This window comes from Miniopterus natalensis, chromosome 2 (genome assembly GCF_054644295.1).
Source record: "Miniopterus natalensis isolate mMinNat1 chromosome 2, mMinNat1.hap1, whole genome shotgun sequence".
Taxonomy (NCBI): Eukaryota; Metazoa; Chordata; class Mammalia; order Chiroptera; family Miniopteridae; genus Miniopterus; species Miniopterus natalensis.
The window spans coordinates 89950818-89974138 of NC_142082.1; positions in this window are offsets into that span (position 1 = coordinate 89950818).

Genomic DNA, 23321 nt, shown 5'->3' on the forward strand with positions numbered 1-23321 from the left:
GGTTATGTTGAGGGCTAGGGTTAGAGATCCGGTTAGGGATATGATTGGACCTAGGGTTAAGGTTATGTTGAGGGCTAGGTTTAGAGATCCGGTTAGGATTACGATTGGACCTAGGGTTAGGGTTATGTTGAGGGCTAGGGTTAGAGATCCGGTTAGGGTTACGATTGGACCTAGGGTTAGGTTTACGTTGAGGGCTAGGGTTAGAGATCCGGTTAGGGTTACGATTCCACCTAGGGTTAGGGTTATGTTGAGGGCTAGGTTTAGAGATCCGTTTAGGGTTACTATTAGACCTAAGGTTAGGGTTATGTTGAGAGCTAGGGTTAGAGATCCGGTTAGCGTTAAGATTGGACCTAGGGTTAGGGTTATGTTGAGGGCTAGGTTTAGAGATCTGGTTAGGGTTACTATTGGACCTACGGTTAGGGTTATGTTGAGGGCTATGGTTAGAGATCCGGTTAGGGTTACCATTGGACCTAGGGTTAGGGTTATCTTGAGTGCTAGGGTTAGAGATCCGGTTAGGGTTATGATTGGACCTAGGGTTAGGGTTATGTTGAGGGCTATGGTTAGAGATCTGGTTAGGGTTACGATTCGACCTCGAGTTAGGTTTATGTTGAGGGCTAGGGTTAGAGATCCGGTTAGGGTTACGATTGGACCTAGGGTTAGGGTTATCTTGAGGGCTAGGATTAGAGGTCCAGTTAGAGTTACGATAGGACATAGGGTTAGGGTTATGTTGAGGGCTAGGGTTAGAGATCCGGTTAGGGTTACGAATCCACCTAGGCTTAGGGTTATGTTGAGGGCTAGGGTTAGAGATCCGGTTAGGGTTACGATTGGACCTAGGGTTAGGGTTATGTTGAGGGCTAGGGTTAGAGATCCGGTTAGGGTTACGATTAGACCTAGGGTTAGGGTTATGTTGAGGCTTAGCATTAGAGATCCGGTTACGGTTACGATTGGACCTAGGGTTAGGGTTATGTTGTGGGCTAGGGTTAGAGATCCGGTTAGGGTTACGATTGGACCTAGGGTTAGGGTTATGTTGAGGGCTAGGTTTAAAGGTCCGGTTAGGGTTACGATTGGACCTAAGGTTAGGGTTATGTTGAGGGCTAGGGTTAGAGATCCGGTTAGGGTTATGATTGGACCTAGGGTTAAGGTTATGTTGAGGGCTAGGTTTAGAGATCCGGTTAGGATTACGATTGGACCTAGGGTTAGGGTTATGTTGAGGGCTAGGGTTAGAGATCCGGTTAGGGTTACGATTGGACCTAGGGTTAGGGTTATGTTTAGGGTTAGGGTTAGCGGTCCGGTTAGGGTTACGATTGGAAATAGGGTTAGGGTTATGTTGAGGGCTAGGGTTAGAGATCCGGTTAGGGTTACAATTGGACCTAGTGTTAGGGTTATGTTGAGGGCTAGGTTTAGAGATCCGTTTAGGGTTACTATTGGACCTACGGTTAGGGTTATGTTGAGGGCTAGTGTTAGAGATCCGGTTAGGGTTACGATTGGACCTAGGGTTAGGTTTATGTTGAGAGCTAGGGTTAGAGATCCGGTTAGCGTTAAGATTGGACCTAGGGTTAGGGTTATGTTGAGGGCTAGGTTTAGAGATCTGGTTAGGGTTACTATTGGACCTACGGTTAGGGTTATGTTGAGGGCTATGTTTAGAGATCCGGTTAGGGTTACGATTGGACCTAGGGTTAGGGTTATCTTGAGTGCTAGGGTTAGAGATCCGGTTAGGGTTATGATTGGACCTAGGGTTAGGGTTATGTTGAGGGCTATGGTTAGAGATCTGGTTAGGGTTACGATTCGACCTCGAGTTAGGTTTATGTTGAGGGCTAGGGTTAGAGATCCGGTTAGGGTTACGATTGGACCTAGGGTTAGGGTTATCTTTAGGGCTAGGATTAGAGGTCCAGTTAGAGTTACGATAGGACATAGGGTTAGGGTTATGTTGAGCGCTAGGTTTAGAGATAGGGTTAGGGTTACGATTGGACCTAGGGTTAGGGTTATGTTGAGGGCTAGGGTTTGAGTTCCGGATAGGGTCACGATTGGACCTAGGGTTAGGGTTATGTTGAGGGCTAGGTTTAGAGAGACGGTTAGGGTTACTATTGGACCTAGGGTTAGGGTTAGGTTGAGGGCTAGGGTTAGAGGTCCGGTTAGGGTTACGATTGGACCTAGGGTTAGGGTTATGTTGAGTGCTAGGGTTAGAGATCCGGTTAGGGTTATGATTGGACCTAGGGTTAGGGTTATGTTGAGGCCTATGGTTAGAGATCTGGTTAGGGTTACGATTCGACCTCGAGTTAGGTTTATGTTGAGGGCTAGGGTTAGAGATCCGGTTAGGGTTACGATTGGACCTAGGGTTAGGGTTATCTTGAGGGCTAGGATTAGAGGTCCAGTTAGAGTTACGATAGGACATAGGGTTAGGGTTATGTTGAGCGCTAGGTTTAGAGAGACGGTTAGGGTACGATTGGACATAGGGTTAGGGTTATGTTGAGGGCTAGCGTTAGAGATAGGGTTAGGGTTACGATTGGACCTAGGGTTAGGGTTATGTTGAGGGCTAGGGTTTGAGTTCCGGATAGGGTCACGATTGGACCTAGGGTTAGGGTTATGTTGAGGGCTAGGTTTAGAGAGACGGTTAGGGTTACTATTGGACCTAGGGTTAGGGTTAGGTTGAGGGCTAGGGTTAGAGGTCCGGTTAGGGGTACGATTGGACCTAGTGTTAGGGTTATGTTGAGGGCTAGGGTTAGAGACCCGGTTAGGGTTACGATTGGACCTAGTGTTAGGGTTATTTTGAGGGCTAGGGTTAGAGTTCCGGTTAGGGTTACGATTGGACCTAGTGTTAGGGTTATGTTGAGGGCTAGAGTTAGAGATCCGGTTAGAGTTACGATTGGACCTAGTGTTAGGGTTATGTTGAGGGCTAGAGTTAGAGATCCAATTAGGGTTACGATTGTACCTAGGGTTAGGGTTATGTTGGGGACAAGGGTCAGAGATCCCGTTAGGGTTACGATTGGACCTAGGGTTAGGGTTATGTTTAGGGCTAGGTTTAGAGAGACGGTTAGGTTTACGACTGGACCTAGGGTTAGGGTTATGTTTAGGGCTAGTTTTAGAGATCCGGTTAGGGTTAAGATTGGACCTAGTGTTAGGGTTATGTTGAGGGCTAGGGTTAGAGATCCGGTTAGGGTTACGATTAGACCTAGGGTTAGGGTTATGTTGAGGGCTAGGGTTAGACATCCGGTTAGGGCTACGATTGGACCTAGGGTTAGTGTTATGTTGAGGGCTAGGGTTTGAGAACCGGTTAGGTTTACGATTGGACCTAGGGTTAGGGTTATGTTGAGGGCTAGGGTTAGAGATCCAATTAGGGTTACGATTGTACCTCGCGTTAGGGTTATGTGGAGGGCTAGGGTTAGAGATCTGGTTCGGGTTACGATTGGACCTAGGGTTAGGGTTATTTTTAGGGCTAGGTTTAGAGAGATGGTTAGTTTTATGATTGGACCTAGGGTTAGGGTTATGTTGAGGGCTAGGTTTAGAGAGACGGTTTGGTACGATTGGACCTAGGGTTAGGGTTATGTTGAGGGCTAGGTTTAGAGGTCCGGTTAGGGTTACGATTGGACCTATGGTTAGGGTTATGTTGAGGGCTAGGGTTAGAGATCCGGTTAGGTTTACCATTGGTCGTAGGGTTAGGGTTATGTTGAGGGCAAGGGTTCGAGATCCGCTTAGGGTTACGATTGGACCTAGGGTTAGGGTTATATTGAGGGCTAGGGATGTAGATCCGGTTAGGGTTACGATTGGACCTAGGGTTAGGTTTATGTTGAGGGCTAGGGTTAGAGATCCGGTTAGGGTTACAATTGGACCTAGGGTTAGGGTTATGTTGAGGGCTAGGGTTAGAGATCCGGTTAGTGTTATGATTGGACCTAGGGTTAGGGTTATGTTGAGGGCTCTGTTTAGACATCCGGTTAGGGTTACAATTGGACCTAGGGTTAGGGTTATGTTGAGGGCTAGGTTTAAAGATCCGGTTAGGGTTACGATTGGACCTAGGGTTAGGGTTATGTTGAGGGCTAGGGTTAGAGATCCGGGTAGGGTTACGATTGGACCTAGGGTTAGGGTTATGTTGAGAGCTAGGGTTAGAGATCCGGTTAGGGTTACGATTGGACCTAGGGTTAGGGTTATGTTGAGGGCTAGGGTTAGAGATCCGTTTAGGGTTACTATTGGACCTAGGGTTAGGGTTATGTTGAGGGTTATGGTTAGAGGTCCAGTTAGGGTTACGATTGGACCTAGGGTTAGGGTTATGTTGAGGGCAAGGGTTAGAGATCCGGTTAGGGTTACGATTGGACCTAGGGTTAGGGTTGTGTTGAGGAAGGGTTTAGAGAGACGGTTAGGGTACGATTGGACCTAGGGTTAGGGTTATGTTGAGGGTTAGGTTTAGAGATCCGGTTAGGGTTACGATTGGACCTAGGTTAGGGTTATGTTGAGGGCTAGGGTTAGAGATCCGGTTAGGGTTACGATTGGATCTAGGTTTAGGGCTATGTTGAGATCTAGGGTTAGAGATCCGGTTAGGGTTACGATTGGACCTAGGGTTAGGGTTATGTTGAGGGCTAGGTTTAGAGATCTGGTTAGGGTTACGATTAGACCTAGGGTTAGGGTTATGTTGAGGGCTAGGTTTAGACATCCGGTTAGGGCTACGATTGGAACTAGGGTTAGGGTTATGTTGAGGGCTAGGGTTAGAGATCCAATTAGGGTTACGATTATACCTCGGGTTAGGGTTATGTTGAGGGCTAGGGTTAGAGATCTGGTTAGGGTTACGATTGGACCTAGGGTAGGGTTATGTTTAGGGCTAGGTTTAGAGAGATGGTTAGTGTTACGATTGGACCTAGGGTTAGGGTTATATTGAGGGCTAGGTTTATAGAGACGGTTAGCGTTACAATTGGACCTAGGGTTAGGGTTATGTTGAGGGCTAGGTTTAGAGAGACGGTTAGGGTACGATTGGACCTAGGGTTAGGGTTATGTTGAGGGCTAGGGTTAGAGATCCGGTTAGGGTTACCATTGGTCCTAGGGTTAGGGTTATGTTGAGGGCAAGGGTTAGAGATCCGGTTAGGGTTACGATTGGACCTAGGGTTAGGGTTATGTTGAGGGCTAGGGTTGGAAATCCGGTTAGGGTTACGATTGGACCTAGGGTTAGGGTTATGTTGAGGGCTACGGTTAGAGATCCGGGTAGGGTTACGATTGGACCTAGGGTTAGGGTTATGTTGAGAGCTAGGGTTAGAGATCCGGTTAGGGTTACGATTAGACCTAGGGTTAGGGTTATATTGAGGGCTAGGTTTAGAGAGATATTTAGGGTTTCGATTGGACCTAGGGTTAGGATTATGTTGAGGGCTAGGTTTAGAAAGATGATTAGGGTTACGATTGGACCTAGGGTTAGGATTTTGTTGAGGGCTAGGTTTAGAGAGACGGTTAGGGTACGATTGGACCTAGGGTTAGGGTTATGTTGAGGGCAGGGTTAGAGTTCCGGTTAGGGTTACGATTGGACCTAGGGTTAGGGTTATGTTGAGGGCTAGGTTTAGAGAGATGGTTAGGGTTACGATTGGACCTAGGGTTAGGATTATGTTGAGGGCTAGGTTTAGAGAGACGGTTAGGGTACGATTGGACCTAGGGTTAGGGTTATCTTCAGGGCTAGGGTTAGAGATCCGGTTAGGGTTATGATTGGACCTAGGGTTAGGGTTATGTTGAGGGCTATGGTTGGAGATCTGGTTAGGGTTACGATTCGACCTAGAGTTAGGTTTATGTTGAGGGCTAGGGTTAGAGATCGGGTTAGGGTTACGATTGGACCTAGGGTTAGGGTTAGGTTGAGGGCTAGGGTTAGAGGTCCGGTTAGGGTTACGATTGGACCTAGGGTAAGGGTCATGTTGAGGGCTAGGGTTAGAGATCCGGTTAGGGTTACGATTGGACCTAGGGTTAGGTTTAGGTTGAGGGCTAGGGTTAGAGGTCCGGTTAGGGTTACGATTGGACCTAGGGTTAGGGTTATGTTGAGGGCTAGGGTTAGAGATCCGGTTAGGGTTACGATTGGACCTAGTGTTAGGGTTATGTTGAGGGCTAGGGTTCGAGTTCCGGTTAGGGTTACGATTGGACCTAGTGTTAGGGTTATGTTGAGGGCTAGAGTTAGAGATCCGGTTAGGGTTACGATTTGACCTAGGGTTACTGTTATGTTGAGGGCTAGGGTTAGAGATCCAATTAGGGTTACGATTGTACCTAGGGTTAGGGTTATGTTGGGGGCAAGGGTTAGAGATCCCGTTAGGGTTACGATTGGACCTAGGGTTAGGGTTATGTTTAGGGCTATGTTTAGAGAGACGGTTAGGGTTACAACACGACCTAGGGTTAGGGTAATGTTGAGAGCTAGGTTTAGAGAGACGGTTAGGGCACGATTGGACCTTGGGTTAGGATTATGTTGTGGGCTTGGTTTGGATATCCGGTTAGGGTTACGATTGGACCTAGGGTTAGGGTTATGTTGAGGGCTAGGTTTAGAGATCCGGTTAGGGTTACGATTGGACCTAGGGTTAGGGTTATGTTGAGGGCTGGGGTTAGAGATCCGGTTAGGGTTACGTTTGGACCTAGGGTTAGGGTTATGTTGAGGGCTAGGGTTAGAGGTCCGGTTAGGGTTACGATTGGACCTAGGGTTAGGATTGTGTTGAGGACTAGGGTTAGAGATCCGGTTAGGGTTACGGTTAGACCTAGGGTTAGGGTTATGTTGAGGGCTAGGGTTAGACATCCGGTTAGGGCTACGATTGGACCTAGGGTTAGGGTTATGTTGAGGGCTAGGGTTGGAGAACCGGTTAGGTTTACGATTGGACCTAGGGTTAGGGTTATGTTGAGGGCTAGGGTTAGAGATCCAATTAGGGTTACGATTGTACCTCGGGTTAGGGTTATGTGGAGGGCTAGGGTTAGAGATCTGGTTCGGGATACGATTGGACCTAGGGTTAGGGTTATGTTTAGGGCTAGGTTTAGAGAAATGGTTAGTTTTACGATTGGACCTAGGGTTAGGGTTATGTTGAGGGCTAGGTTTAGAGAGACGGTTTGGTACGATTGGATCTAGGGTTAGGGTTATGTTGAGGGCTAGGGTTAGAGATCCGGTTAGGGTTACCATTGGTCCTAGGGTTAGGGTTATGTTGAGGGCAAGGGTTAGAGATCCGGTTAGGGTTACGATTGGACCTAGGGTTAGGGTTATGTTGAGGGCTAGGGATGGAGATCCGGTTAGGGTTACGATTGGACCTAGGGTTAGGGTTATGTTGAGGGCTATGGTTAGAGATCCGGTTAGGGTTACGATTGAACCTAGGGTTAGGTTTATGTTGAGGGCTAGGGTTAGAGATCCGGTTAGGGTTACAATTGGACCTAGGGTTAGGGTTGTGTTGAGGAAGGGTTTAGAGAGACGGTTAGGGTACGATTGTACCTAGGGTTAGGGTTATGTTGAGGGCTAGGTTTAGAGATCCGGTTAGGGTTACGATTTGACCTAGGGTTAGGGTTATGTTGAGGGCTAGGTTTAGACATCCGGTTAGGGCTACGATTGGACCTAGGATTAGAGTTATGTTGAGGGCTAGGGTTTGAGAACCGGTTAGGTTTATGATTGGACCTAGGGTTAGGGTTATGTTGAGGGTTAGGGTTAGAGATCCAATTAGGGTTACGATAGTACCTCGGGTTAGGGTTATGTTGAGGGCTAGGGTTAGAGATCTGGTTAGGGTTACGATTGGACCTAGGGTTAGGGTTGTGTTGAGGAAGGGTTTAGAGAGACGGTTAGGGTACGATTGTACCTAGGGTTAGGGTTATGTTGAGGGCTAGGTTTAGAGATCGGGTTAGGGTTACGATTGGACCTAGGGTTAGGGTTATGTTGAGGGCTAGGGTTAGAGATCCAGTTAGGGTTACGATTGGACCTAGGGTTAGGGTTATGTTGAGAGCTAGGGTTAGAGATCCGGTTAGGGTTACGATTGGACCTAGGGTTAGGGTTATGTTGAGCGCTAGGGTTAGAGTTCCGGTTAGGGTTACGATTGGACCTAGGGTTAGGGTTATGTTGAGGGCTAGGTTTAGAGAGATGTTTAGGGTTACGATTGGACCTAGGGTTAGGATTATGTTGAGGGCTAGGTTTAGAGAGATGATTAGGGTTACGATTGGACCTAGGGTTAGGATTTTGTTGAGGGCTAGGTTTAGAGATCAGGTTAGGGTACGATTGGACCTAGGGTTAGGGTTATGTTGAGGGCAGGGTTAGAGATCCGGTTAGGGTTACGATTGGACCTAGGGTTAGGTTTATGTTGAGGGCTAGGTTTAGAGAGATGGTTAGGGTTAAGATTGGACCTAGGGTTAGGATTATGTTGAGGGCTAGGTTTAGAGAGACGGTTAGGGTACGATTGGACCTAGGGTTAGGGTTATCTTGAGGGCTAGGTTTAGAGATCCGGTTAGGGTTATGATTGGACCTAGGGTTAGGGTTATGTTGAGGGCTATCGTTAGAGATCTGGTTAGGGTTACGATTCGACCTAGAGTTAGGTTTATGTTGAGGGCTAGGGTTAGAGATCCGGTTAGGGTTGCGATTGGACCTAGGGTTAGGGTTAGGTTGAGGGCTAGGGTTAGAGGTCCGGTTAGGGTTACGATTGGACCTAGGGTAAGGGTTATGTTGAGGGCTAGGGTTAGATATCCGGTTAGGGTTACGATTGAACCTAGGGTTAGGGTTAGGTTGAGGGCTAGGGTTAGAGGTCCGGTTAGGCTTACGACTGGACCTAGGGTTAGGGTTATGTTGAGGGCTAGGGTTAGAGATCCGGTTAGGGTTACGATTGGACCAAGTGTTAGGGTTATGTAGAGGGCTAGAGTTAGAGTTCCGGTTAGGGTTACGATTGGACCTAGTGTTAGGGTTATGTTGAGGGCTAGAGTTAGAGATCCGGTTAGGGTTACGATTGGACCTAGGGTTACTGATATGTTGAGGGCTAGGGTTAGAGATCCGGTTAGGGTTACGATTGTACCTAGGGTTAGGGTTATGTTGGGGGCAAGGGTTAGAGATCCCGTTAGGGTTACGATTGGACCTAGGGTTAGGGTTATGTTTAGGGCTAGGTTTACAGAGACGGTTAGGGTTACAACCGGACCTAGGGTTAGAGTAATGTTGAGGGCTAGGTTTAGAGAGACGGTTAGGGTACGATTGGACCTAGGGTTAGGATTATGTTGTGGGCTAGGTTTGGAGATCCCGTTAGGGTTACGATTGGACCTAGGGTTAGGGTTATGTTGAGGGCTAGGTTTAGAGATCCGGTTAGGGTTACGATTGGACCTAGGGTTAGGGTTATGTTGAGGGCTAGGTTTGGAGATCCGGTAAGGGTTACTATTGGACCTAGGGTTAGGGTTATGTTGAGGGCTAGGGTTAGAGATCCGGTTAGGGTTACGTTTGGACCTAGGGTTAGGGTTATGTTGAGGGCTAGGGTTAGAGGTCCGGTTAGGGTTACGATTGGACCTAGGGTTAGGAATATGTTGAGGGCTAGGGTTTGAGAACCGGTTAGGTTTACGATTGGACCTAGGGTTAGGGTTATGTTGAGGGCTAGGGTTAGAGATCCAATTAGGGTTACGATTGTACCTCGGGTTAGGGTTATGTGGAGGGCTAGGGTTAGAAATCTGGTTCGGGTTACGATTGGACCTAGGGTTAGGGTTATGTTTAGGGCTAGGTTTAAAGAGATGGTTAGTTTTACGATTGGACCTAGGGTTAGGGTTATGTTGAGGGCTAGGTTTAGAGAGACGGTTTGGTACGATTGGAAATAGGGTTAGGGTTATGTTGAGGGCTAGGGTTAGAGAATCGGTTAGGGTTACGATTGGACCTAGGGTTAGGGTTATGTTGAGGGCTAGGGATGGAGATCCGGTTAGGGTTACGATTGGACCTAGGGTTAGGGTTATGTTGAGGGCTATGGTTAGAGATCTGGTTAGGGTTATGATTGGACCTAGGGTTAGGGTTATGTTGAGGGCTATGGTTAGAGATCCGGTTAGGGTTACGATTGAACCTAGGGTTAGGTTTATGTTGAGGGCTAGGGTTAGAGATCCGGTTAGGGTTACACTTGGACCTAGGGTTAGGGTTCTGTTGAGGAAGGGTTTAGAGAGACGGTTAGGGTACGATTGGACCTAGGGTTAGGGTTATGTTGACAGCTAGGTTTAGAGATCCGGTTAGGGTTACGATTGGACCTAGGGTTAGAGTTATGTTGAAGGCTAGGGTTAGAGATGCGGTTAGGGTTACGATTGGACCTAGGGTTAGGCTTATGTTGAGGGCTAGGGATGGAGATCCGGTTAGTGTTACGATTGGACCTAGGGTTAGGGTTATGTTGAGGGCTAGGGTTAGAGATCCAATTAGGGTTACGATTGTACCTCGGGTTAGGGTTATGTTGAGGGCTAGGGTTAGAGATCTCATTAGGGTTACGATTGGACCTAGGGTTAGGGTTATGTTTAGGGCTAGGTTTAGAGAGATGGTTAGAGTTACGATTGGACCTAGGGTTAGGGTTATGTTGAGGGCTAGGGTTAGAGATCCTGTTAGGGTTAAGATTGGACCTAGGGTTAGGTTTATGTTGAGGGCTAGGGTTAGAGATCCGGTTAGGGTTACGATTGGACCTAGGGTTAGGGTTATGTTGAGGGCTAGGGTTAAAGATCCGGTTAGGGTTACTATTGGACCTAGGGTTAGGGTTATGTTGAGGGCTATGGTTAGAGATCCGGTTAGGGTTACGATTGGACCTAGGGTTAGGGTTGTGTTGAGGAAGGGTTTAGAGAGACGGTTAGGGTACGATTGGACCTAGGGTTAGGGTTATGTTGAGGGCTAGGTTTAGAGATCCGGTTAGGGTTACGATTGGACCTAGGGTTAGGGTTATGTTTAGGGCTAGAGTTAGAGATTTGGTTAGGGTTACGATTGGACCTAGGGTTAGGGTTATGTTGAGAGCTAGGGTTAGAGATCCGGTTAGGGTTACGATTGGACCTAGGGTTAGGGTTATGTTGAGAGCTAGGGTTAGAGATCCGGTTAGGGTTACGATTGGACCTAGGGTTAGGGTTATGTTGAGATCTAGGTTTAGAGAGATGTTTAGGGTTACGATTGGACCTAGGGTTAAGATTATGTTGAGGGCTAGGTTTAGAGAGATGGTTAGGGTTACGATTGGACCTAGGGTTAGGATGTTGTTGAGGGCTAGGTTTGGAGAGACGGTTAGGGTACGATTGGACCTAGGGTTAGTGTTATGTTGAGGGCTTGGTTTAGAGAGATGGTTAGGGTTAAGATTGGACCTAGGGTTAGGATTATGTTGAGGGTTAGGTTTAGAGAGACGGTTAGGGTACGATTGGACCTAGGGTTAGGGTTATCTTGAGGGCTAGGGTTAGAGATCCGGTTAGGGTTATGATTGGACCTAGGGTTAGGGTTATGTTGAGGGCTATGGTTAGAGATCTGGTTAGGATTACGATTCGACCTTGAGTTAGGTTTATGTTGAGGGCTAGGGTTAGAGATCCGGTTAGGGTTACGATTGGACCTAGGCTTAGGGTTATCTTGAGGGCTAGGATTAGAGGTCCGGTTAGAGTTACGATAGGACCTAGGGTTAGGGTTATGTTGAGCGCTAGGTTTAGAGAGACGGTTAGGGTTACGATTGTACCTCGGGTAGGGTTATGTTGAGGGCTAGGGTTAGAGATCTGGTTAGGGTTACGATTGGACCTAGGGTTAGGGTTATGTTTAGGGCGAGGTTTAGAGAGATGGTTAGTGTTACGATTGGACCTAGGGTTAGGGTTATGTTGAGGGCTAGGTTTAGAGAGACGGTTAGGGTTACAATTGGACCTAGGGTTAGGGTTATGTTGAGGGCTAGGTTTAGAGAGACGGTTAGGGTACGATTGGACCTAGGGTTAGGATTATGTTGAGCGCTAGGGTTAGAGATCCGGTTAGGGTTACCATTGGTCCTAGGGTTAGGGTTATGTTGAGGGCTAGGGTTAGAGATCCGGTTAGGGTTACGATTGGATCTAGGTTTAGGGTTATGTTGAGATCTAAGGTTAGAGATCCGGTTAGGGTTACGATTGGACCTAGGGTTAGGGTTATGTTGAGGGCTAGGTTTAGAGATCTGGTTAGGGTTACGATTAGACCTAGGGTTAGGGTTATGTTGAGGGCTAGGTTTAGACATCCGGTTAGGGCTACGATTGGAACTAGGGTTAGGGTTATGTTGAGGGCTAGGGTTAGAGATCCAATTAGGGTTACGATTATACCTCGGGTTAGGGTTATTTTGAGGGCTAGGGTTAGAGATCCGGTTAGCGTTAAGATTGGACCTAGGGTTAGGGTTATGTTGAGGGCTAGGTTTAGAGATCTGGTTAGGGTTACTATTGGACCTACGGTTAGGGTTATGTTGAGGGCTATGATTAGAGATCCGGTTAGGGTTACAATTGGACCTAGGGTTAGGGTTATCTTGAGTGCTAGGGTTAGAGATCCGGTTAGGGTTATGATTGGACCTAGGGTAGGGTTATGTTGAGGGCTATGGTTAGAGATCTGGTTAGGGTTACGATTCGACCACGAGTTAGGTTTATGTTGCGGGCTAGGGTTAGAGATCCGGTTAGGGTTACGATTGGACCTAGGGTTAGGGTTATCTTGAGGGCTAGGATTAGAGGTCCAGTTAGAGTTACGATAGGACATAGGGTTAGGGTTATGTTGAGGGCTAGGGTTAGAGATCCGGTTAGGGTTACAATTGGACCTAGTGTTAGGGTTATGTTGAGGGCTAGGTTTAGAGATCCGTTTAGGGTTACTATTGGACCTACGGTTAGGGTTATGTTGAGGGCTAGTGTTAGAGATCCGGTTAGGGTTGCGATTGGACCTAGGGTTAGGTTTATGTTGAGAGCTAGGGTTAGAGATCCGGTTAGCGTTAAGATTGGACCTAGGGTTAGGGTTATGTTGAGGGCTAGGTTTAGAGATCTGGTTAGGGTTACTATTGGACCTACGGTTAGGGTTATGTTGAGGGCTATGTTTAGAGATCCGGTTAGGGTTACGATTGGACCTAGGGTTAGGGTTATCTTGAGTGCTAGGGTTAGAGATCCGGTTAGGGTTATGATTGGACCTAGGGTTAGGGTTATGTTGAGGGCTATGGTTAGAGATCTGGTTAGGGTTACGAATCGACCTCGAGTTAGGTTTATGTTGAGGGCTAGGGTTAGAGATCCGGTTAGGGTTACGATTGGACCTAGGGTTAGGGTTATCTTTAGGGCTAGGATTAGAGGTCCAGTTAGAGTTACGATAGGACATAGGGTTAGGGTTATGTTGAGCGCTAGGTTTAGAGATAGGGTTAGGGTTACGATTGGACCTAGGGTTAGGGTTATGTTGAGGGCTAGGGTTTGAGTTCCGGATAGGGTCACGATTGGACCTAGGGTTAGGGTTATGTTGAGGGCTAGGTTTAGAGAGACGGTTAGGGTTACTATTGGACCTAGGGTTAGGGTTAGGTTGAGGGCTAGGGTTAGAGGTCCGGTTAGGGTTACGATTGGACCTAGGGTTAGGGTTATGTTGAGTGCTAGGGTTAGAGATCCGGTTAGGGTTATGATTGGACCTAGGGTTAGGGTTATGTTGAGGGCTATGGTTAGAGATCTGGTTAGGGTTACGATTCGACCTCGAGTTAGGTTTATGTTGAGGGCTAGGGTTAGAGATCCGGTTAGGGTTACGATTGGACCTAGGGTTAGGGTTATCTTGAGGGCTAGGATTAGAGGTCCAGTTAGAGTTACGATAGGACATAGGGTTAGGGTTATGTTGAGCGCTAGGTTTAGAGAGACGGTTAGGGTACGATTGGACATAGGGTTAGGGTTATGTTGAGGGCTAGCGTTAGAGATAGGGTTAGGGTTACGATTGGACCTAGGGTTAGGGTTATGTTGAGGGCTAGGGTTTGAGTTCCGGATAGGGTCACGATTGGACCTAGGGTTAGGGTTATGTTGAGGGCTAGGTTTAGAGAGACGGTTAGGGTTACTATTGGACCTAGGGTTAGGGTTAGGTTGAGGGCTAGGGTTAGAGGTCCGGTTAGGGGTACGATTGGACCTAGTGTTAGGGTTATGTTGAGGGCTAGGGTTAGAGACCCGGTTAGGGTTACGATTGGACCTAGTGTTAGGGTTATTTTGAGGGCTAGGGTTAGAGTTCCGGTTAGGGTTACGATTGGACCTAGTGTTAGGGTTATGTTGAGGGCTAGAGTTAGAGATCCGGTTAGAGTTACGATTGGACCTAGTGTTAGGGTTATGTTGAGGGCTAGAGTTAGAGATCCAATTAGGGTTACGATTGTACCTAGGGTTAGGGTTATGTTGGGGACAAGGGTCAGAGATCCTGTTAGGGTTACGATTGGACCTAGGGTTAGGGTTATGTTTAGGGCTAGGTTTAGAGAGACGGTTAGGGTTACGACTGGACCTAGGGTTAGGGTTATGTTTAGGGCTAGTTTTAGAGATCCGGTTAGGGTTAAGATTGGACCTAGTGTTAGGGTTATGTTGAGGGCTAGGGTTAGAGATCTGGTTAGGGTTACGATTAGACCTAGGGTTAGGGTTATGTTGAGGGCTAGGGTTAGACATCCGGTTAGGGCTACGATTGGACCTAGGGTTAGGGTTATGTTGAGGGCTAGGGTTTGAGAACCGGTTAGGTTTACGATTGGACCTAGGGTTAGGGTTATGTTGAGGGCTAGGGTTAGAGATCCAATTAGGGTTACGATTGTACCTCGCGTTAGGGTTATGTGGAGGGCTAGGGTTAGAGATCTGGTTCGGGTTACGATTGGACCTAGGGTTAGGGTTATGTTTAGGGCTAGGTTTAGAGAGATGGTTAGTTTTATGATTGGACCTAGGGTTAGGGTTATGTTGAGGGCTAGGCTTAGAGAGACGGTTTGGTACGATTGGACCTAGGGTTAGGGTTATGTTGAGGGCTAGGTTTAGAGGTCCGGTTAGGGTTACGATTGGACCTATGGTTAGGGTTATGTTGAGGGCTAGGGTTAGAGATCCGGTTAGGTTTACCATTGGTCGTAGGGTTAGGGTTATGTTGAGGGCAAGGGTTCGAGATCCGCTTAGGGTTACGATTGGACCTAGGGTTAGGGTTATATTGAGGGCAAGGGATGTAGATCCGGTTAGGGTTACGATTGGACCTAGGGTTAGGTTTATGTTGAGGGCTAGGGTTAGAGATCCGGTTAGGGTTACAATTGGACCTAGGGTTAGGGTTATGTTGAGGGCTAGGGTTAGAGATCCGGTTAGTGTTATGATTGGACCTAGGGTTAGGGTTATGTTGAGGGCTCTGTTTAGACATCCGGTTAGGGTTACAATTGGACCTAGGGTTAGGGTTATGTTGAGGGCTAGGTTTAAAGATCCGGTTAGGGTTACGATTGGACCTAGGGTTAGGGTTATGTTGAGGGCTAGGGTTAGAGATCCGGGTAGGGTTACGATTGGACCTAGGGTTAGGGTTATGTTGAGAGCTAGGGTTAGAGATCCGGTTAGGGTTACGATTGGACCTAGGGTTAGGGTTATGTTGAGGGCTAGGGTTAGAGATCCGTTTAGGGTTACTATTGGACCTAGGGTTAGGGTTATGTTGAGGGTTATGGTTAGAGGTCCGGTTAGGGTTACGATTGGACCTAGGGTTAGGGTTATGTTGAGGGCAAGGGTTAGAGATCCGGTTAGGGTTACGATTGGACCTAGGGTTAGGGTTGTGTTGAGGAAGGGTTTAGAGAGACGGTTAGGGTACGATTGGACCTAGGGTTAGGGTTATGTTGAGGGATAGGTTTAGAGATCCGGTTAGGGTTACGATTGGACCTAGGTTAGGGTTATGTTGAGGGCTAGGGTTAGAGATCCGGTTAGGGTTACGATTGGATCTAGGTTTAGGGCTATGTTGAGATCTAGGGTTAGAGATCCGGTTAGGGTTACGATTGGACCTAGGGTTAGGGTTATGTTGAGGGCTAGGTTTAGAGATCTGGTTAGGGTTACGATTAGACCTAGGGTTAGGGTTATGTTGAGGGCTAGGTTTAGACATCCGGTTAGGGCTACGATTGGAACTAGGGTTAGGGTTATGTTGAGGGCTAGGGTTAGAGATCCAATTAGGGTTACGATTATACCTCGGGTTAGGGTTATGTTGAGGGCTAGGGTTAGAGATCTGGTTAGGGTTACGATTGGACCTAGGGTAGGGTTATGTTTAGGGCTAGGTTTAGAGAGATGGTTAGTGTTACGATTGGACCTAGGGTTAGGGTTATATTGAGGGCTAGGTTTATAGAGACGGTTAGCGTTACAATTGGACCTAGGGTTAGGGTTATGTTGAGGGCTAGGTTTAGAGAGACGGTTAGGGTACGATTGGACCTAGGGTTAGGGTTATGTTGAGGGCTAGGGTTAGAGATCCGGTTAGGGTTACCATTGGTCCTAGGGTTAGGGTTATGTTGAGGGCAAGGTTTAGAGATCCGGTTAGGGTTACGATTGGACCTAGGGTTAGGGTTATGTTGAGGGCTAGGGTTGGAAATCCGGTTAGGGTTACGATTGGACCTAGGGTTAGGGTTATGTTGAGGGCTACGGTTAGAGATCCGGGTAGGGTTACGATTGGACCTAGGGTTAGGGTTATGTTGAGAGCTAGGGTTAGAGATCCGGTTAGGGTTACGATTAGACCTAGGGTTAGGGTTATATTGAGGGCTAGGTTTAGAGAGATATTTAGGGTTACGATTGGACCTAGGGTTAGGATTATGTTGAGGGCTAGGTTTAGAAAGATGATTAGGGTTACGATTGGACCTAGGGTTAGGATTTTGTTGAGGGCTAGGTTTAGAGAGACGGTTAGGGTACGATTGGACCTAGGGTTAGGGTTATGTTGAGGGCAGGGTTAGAGTTCCGGTTAGGGTTACGATTGGACCTAGGGTTAGGGTTATGTTGAGGGCTAGGTTTAGAGAGATGGTTAGGGTTACGATTGGACCTAGGGTTAGGATTATGTTGAGGGCTAGGTTTAGAGAGACGGTTAGGGTACGATTGGACCTAGGGTTAGGGTTATCTTCAGGGCTAGGGTTAGAGATCCGGTTAGGGTTATGATTGGACCTAGGGTTAGGGTTATGTTGAGGGCTATGGTTGGAGATCTGGTTAGGGTTACGATTCGACCTAGAGTTAGGTTTATGTTGAGGGCTAGGGTTAGAGATCGGGTTAGGGTTACGATTGGACCTAGGGTTAGGGTTAGGTTGAGGGCTAGGGTTAGAGGTCCGGTTAGGGTTACGATTGGACCTAGGGTAAGGGTCATGTTGAGGGCTAGGGTTAGAGATCCGGTTAGGGTTACGATTGGACCTAGGGTTAGGTTTAGGTTGAGGGCTAGGGTTAGAGGTCCGGTTAGGGTTACGATTGGACCTAGGGTTAGGGTTATGTTGAGGGCTAGGGTTAGAGATCCGGTTAGGGTTACGATTGGACCTAGTGTTAGGGTTATGTTGAGGGCTAGGGTTCGAGTTCCGGTTAGGGTTACGATTGGACCTAGTGTTAGGGTTATGTTGAGGGCTAGAGTTAGAGATCCGGTTAGGGTTACGAGTGGACCTAGGGTTACTGTTATGTTGAGGGCTAGGGTTAGAGATCCAATTAGGGTTACGATTGTACCTAGGGTTAGGGTTATGTTGGGGGCAAGGGTTAGAGATCCCGTTAGGGTTACGATTGGACCTAGGGTTAGGGTTATGTTTAGGGCTATGTTTAGAGAGACGGTTAGGGTTACAACCCGACCTAGGGTTAGGGTAATGTTGAGAGCTAGGTTTAGAGAGACGGTTAGGGTACGATTGGACCTTGGGTTAGGATTATGTTGTGGGCTTGGTTTGGATATCCGGTTAGGGTTACGATTGGACCTAGGGTTAGGGTTATGTTGAGGGCTAGGTTTAGAGATCCGGTTAGGGTTACGATTGGACCTAGGGTTAGGGTTATGTTGAGGGCTGGGGTTAGAGATCCGGTTAGGGTTACGTTTGGACCTAGGGTTAGGGTTATGTTGAGGGCTAGGGTTAGAGGTCCGGTTAGGGTTACGATTGGACCTAGGGTTAGGATTGTGTTGAGGACTAGGGTTAGAGATCCGGTTAGGGTTACGGTTAGACCTAGGGTTAGGGTTATGTTGAGGGCTAGGGTTAGACATCCGGTTAGGGCTACGATTGGACCTAGGGTTAGGGTTATGTTGAGGGCTAGGGTTTGAGAACCGGTTAGGTTTACGATTGGACCTAGGGTTAGGGTTATGTTGAGGGCTAGGGTTAGAGATCCAATTAGGGTTACGATTGTACCTCGGGTTAGGGTTATGTGGAGGGCTAGGGTTAGAGATCTGGTTCGGGATACGATTGGACCTAGGGTTAGGGTTATGTTTAGGGCTAGGTTTAGAGAAATGGTTAGTTTTACGATTGGACCTAGGGTTAGGGTTATGTTGAGGGCTAGGTTTAGAGACGGTTTGGTACGATTGGACCTAGGGTTAGGGTTATGTTGAGGGCTAGGGTTAGAGATCCGGTTAGGGTTACCATTGGTCCTAGGGTTAGGGTTATGTTGAGGGCAAGGGTTAGAGATCCGGTTAGGGTTACGATTGGACCTAGGGTTAGGGTTATGTTGAGGGCTAGGGATGGAGATCCGGTTAGGGTTACGATTGGACCTAGGGTTAGGGTTATGTTGAGGGCTATGGTTAGAGATCCGGTTAGGGTTACGATTGAACCTAGGGTTAGGTTTATGTTGAGGGCTAGGGTTAGAGATCCGGTTAGGGTTACAATTGGACCTAGGGTTAGGGTTGTGTTGAGGAAGGGTTTAGAGAGACGGTTAGGGTACGATTGGACCTAGGGTTAGGGTTATGTTGAGGGCTAGGTTTAGAGATCCGGTTAGGGTTACGATTGGACCTAGGGTTAGGGTTATGTTGAGAGCTAGGGTTAGAGATCCGGTTAGGGTTACGATTGGACCTAGGGTTAGGGTTATGTTGAGAGCTAGGGTTAGAGATCCGGTTAGGGTTACGATTGGACCTAGGGTTAGGGTTATATTGAGGGCTAGGTTTAGAGAGATGTTTAGGGTTACGATTGGACCTAGGGTTAGGATTATGTTGAGGGCTAGGTTTAGAGAGATGATTAGGGTTACGATTGGACCTAGGGTTAGGATTTTGTTGAGGGCTAGGTTGAGAGAGACGGTTAGGGTACGATTGGACCTAGGGTTAGGGTTATGATGAGGGCAGGGTTAGAGATCCGGTTAGGGTTACGATTGGACCTAGGGTTAGGGTTATGTTGAGGGCAAGGTTTAGAGAGATGGTTAGGGTTACGATTGGACCTAGGGTTAGGATTATGTTGACGGCTAGGTTTAGAGAGACGGTTAGGGTACGATTGGACCTAGGGTTAGGGTTATCTTGAGGGCTAGGGTTAGAGATCCGGTTAGGGTTATGATTGGACCTAGGGTTAGGGTTATGTTGAGGGCTATGGTTAGAGATCTGGTTAGGGTTACGATTCGACCTAGAGTTAGGTTTATGTTGAGGGCTAGGGTTAGAGATCCGGTTAGGGTTACGATTGGACCTAGGGTTAGGGTTAGGTTGAGGGCTAGGGTTAGAGGTCCTGTTAGGGTTACGATTGGACCTAGGGTAAGGGTCATGTTGAGGGCTAGGGTTAGAGATCCGGTTAGGGTTACGATTGGACCTAGGGTTAGGGTTAGGTTGAGGGCTAGGGTTAGAGGTCCGGTTAGGGTTACGATTGGACCTAGGGTTAGGGTTATGTTGAGGGCTAGGGTTAGAGATCCGGTTAGGGTTACGATTGGACCTAGTGTTAGGGTTATGTTGAGGGCTAGGGTTAGAGTTCCGGTTAGGGTTACGATTGGATCTAGTGTTAGGGTTACGTTGAGGGTTAGAGTTAGAGATCCGGTTAGGGTTACGATTGGACCTAGGGATACTGTTATGTTGAGGGCTAGGGTTAGAGATCCAATTAGGGTTACGATTGTACCTAGGGTTAGGGTTATGTTGGGGGCAAGGGTTAGAGATCCCGTTAGGGTTACGATTGGACCTAGGGTTAGGGTTATGTTTAGGGCTAGGTTTAGAGAGACGGTTAGGGTTACAACCGGACCTAGGGTTAGGGTAATGTTGAGGGGTAGGTTTAGAGAGACGGTTAGGGTACGATTGGACCTAGGGTTAGGATTATGTTGTGGGCTTGGTTTGGAGATCCGGTTAGGGTTACGATTGGACCTAGGGTTAGGGTTATGTTGAGGGCTAGGTTTAGAGATCCGGTTAGGGTTAAGATTGGACCTAGGGTTAGGGTTATGTTGAGGGCTAGGTTTGGAGGTCCGGTTAGGGTTACTATTGGACCTAGGGTTAGGGTTATGTTGAGGGCTAGGGTTAGAGATCCGGTTAGGGTTACGTTTGGACCTAGGGTTAGGGTTTTGTTGAGGGCTAGGGTTAGAGGTCCCGTTAGGGTTACGATTGGACCTAGGGTTAGGATTGTGTTGAGGACTAGGGTTAGAGATCCGGTTAGGGTTACGATTGGACCTAGGGTTAGGGTTATGTTGAGGGCTAGTTTTAGAGATCCGGTTAGGGTTACGATTGGACCTAGTGTTAGGGTTATGTTGAGGGCTAGGGTTAGACATCCGGTTAGGGCTACGATTGGACCTAGGGTTAGGGTTATGTTGAGGGCTAGGGTTTGAGAACCGGTTAGGTTTACGATTGGACCTAGGGTTAGGGTTATGTTGAGGGCTAGGGTTAGAGATCCAATTAGGGTTACGATTGTACCTCGGGTTAGGGTTATGTGGAGGGCTAGGGTTAGAGATCTGGTTCGGGATACGATTGGACCTAGGGTTAGGGTTATGTTTAGGGCTAGGTTTAGAGAGATGGTTAGTTTTAGGATTGGACCTAGGGTTAGGGTTATGTTGAGGGCTAGGTTTAGAGAGACGGTTTGGTACGACTGGACCTAGGGTTAGGGTTATGTTGAGGGCTAGGGTTAGAGATCCGGTTAGGGTTACCATTGGTCCTAGGGTTAGGGTTATGTTGAGGGCAAGGGTTAGAGATCCGGTTAGGGTTACGATTGGACCTAGGGTTAGGGTTATGTTGAGGGCTAGGGATGGAGATCCGGTTAGGGTTACGATTGGACCTAGGGTTAGGGTTATGTTGAGGGCTATGGTTAGAGATCCGGTTAGGGTTACGATTGAACCTAGGGTTAGGTTTAAGTTGAGGGCTAGGGTTAGAGATCCGGTTAGGGTTACAATTGGACCTAGGGTTAGGGTTGTGTTGAGGAAGGGTTTAGAGAGACGGTTAGGGTACGATTGGACCTAGGGTTAGGGTTATGTTGAGGGCTAGGTTTAGAGATCCGGTTAGGGTTACGATTGGACCTAGGGTTATGGTTATGTTGAGGGCTAGGGTTAGAGATCCGGTTAGGGTTACGAATGGATCTAGGGTTAGGGTTATGTTGAGATCTAGGGTTAGAGATCCGGTTAGGGTTACGATTGGACCTAGGGTTAGGGTTATGTTGAGGGCTAGGTTTAGAGATCCGGTTAGGGTTACAATTGGACCTAGGGTTAGGGTTATGTTGAGGGCTAGGTTTAGACATCCGGTTAGGGCTACGATTGGACCTAGGATTAGGGTTATATTGAGGGCTAGGGTTTGAGAACCGGTTAGGTTTATGATTGGACCTAGGGTTAGGGTTATGTTGAGAGCTAGGGTTAGAGAGATGTTTAGGGTTACGATTGGTCCTAGGGTTAGGATTATGTTGAGGGCTAGGTTTAGAGAGATGATTAGGGTTACGATTGGAACTAGGGTTAGGATTTTGTTGAGGGCTAGGTTTAGAGAGACGGTTAGGGTACGATTGGACCTAGGGTTAGGGTTATGTTGAGGGCAGGGTTAGAGATCCGGTTAGGGTTACGATTGGACCTAGGGTTAGGTTTATGTTGAGGGCTAGGTTTAGAGAGATGGTTAGGGTTACGATTGGACCTAGGGTTAGGATTATGTTGAGGGCTAGGTTTAGAGAGACGGTTAGGGTACGATTGGACCTAGGGTAAGGGTTATGTTGAGGGCTAGGGTTAGAGATCCGGTTAGGGTTACGATTGGACCTAGGGTTATTGTTAGGTTGAGGGCTAGGGTTAGAGGTCCGGTTAGGGTTACGATTGGACCTAGGGTTAGGGTTATGTTGAGGGCTAGGGTTAGAGATCCGGTTAGGGTTTCGATTGGACCTAGTGTTAGGGTTATGTTGAGGGCTAGGGTTAGAGTTCCAGTTAGGGTTACGATTGGACCTAGTGTTAGGGTTATGTTCAGGGCTAGAGTTAGAGATCCGGTTAGGGTTACGATTGGACCTAGGGTTACTGTTATGTTGAGGGCTAGGGTTTGAGATCCAATTAGGGTTACGATTGTACCTAGGGTTAGGGTTATGTTGGGGGCAAGGGTTAGAGATCCCGTTAAGGTTACGATTGGACCTAGGGTTAGGGTTATGTTTAGGGCTAGGTTTAGAGAGACGGTTAGGGATACAACCGGACCTTGGGTTAGGGTAATGTTGAGGGCTAGGTTTAGAGAGACGGTTAGGGTACGATTGGACCTAGGGTTAGGATTATGTTGTGGGCTAGGTTAGGAGATCCGGTTAGGGTTACGATTGGACCTAGGGTTAGGGTTATGTTGAGGGCTAGGTTTAGAGATCCGGTTAGGGTTACGATTGGACCTAGGGTTAGGGTTATGTTGAGGGCTAGGTTTGGAGATCCGGTAAGGGTTACTATTGGACCTAGGGTTAGGGTTATGTTGAGAGCTAGGGTTAGAGATCCGGTTAGGGTTACGATTGGATCTAGGGTTAGGGTTATTTTGAGAGCTAGGGTTAGAGATCCGGTTAGGGTTACGATTGGACCTAGGGTTAGGGTTATGTTGAGGGCTAGGTTTAGAGAGATGTTTAGGGTTACGATTGGACCTAGGGTTAGGATTATGTTGAGGGCTAGGTTTAGAGAGATGATTAGGGTTACGATTGGACCTAGGGTTAGGATTTTGTTGAGGGCTAGGTTTAGAGAGACGGTTAGGGTACGATTGGACCTAGGGTTAGGGTTATGTTGAGGGCAGGGTTAGAGATCCGGTTAGGGTTACAATTGGACCTACTGTTAGGTATATGTTGAGGGCTAGGTTTAGAGAGATGGTTAGGGTTACGATTGGACCTAGGGTTAGGATTATGTTCAGGGCTAGGTTTAGAGAGACGGTTAGGGTACGATTGGACCTAGGGTTAGGGTTATCTTGAGAGCTAGGTTTAGAGATCCGGTTAGGGTTATGATTGGACCTAGGGTTAGGGTTATGTTGAGGGCTATGTTTAGAGATCTGGTTAGGGTTACGATTCGACCTAGAGTTAGGTTTATGTTGAGGGCTAGGGTTAGAGTTCCGGTTAGGGTTACGATTGGACCTAGGGTTAGGGTTATGTTGAGGGCTAGGGTTAGAGATCCGGTTAGCGTTACGATTG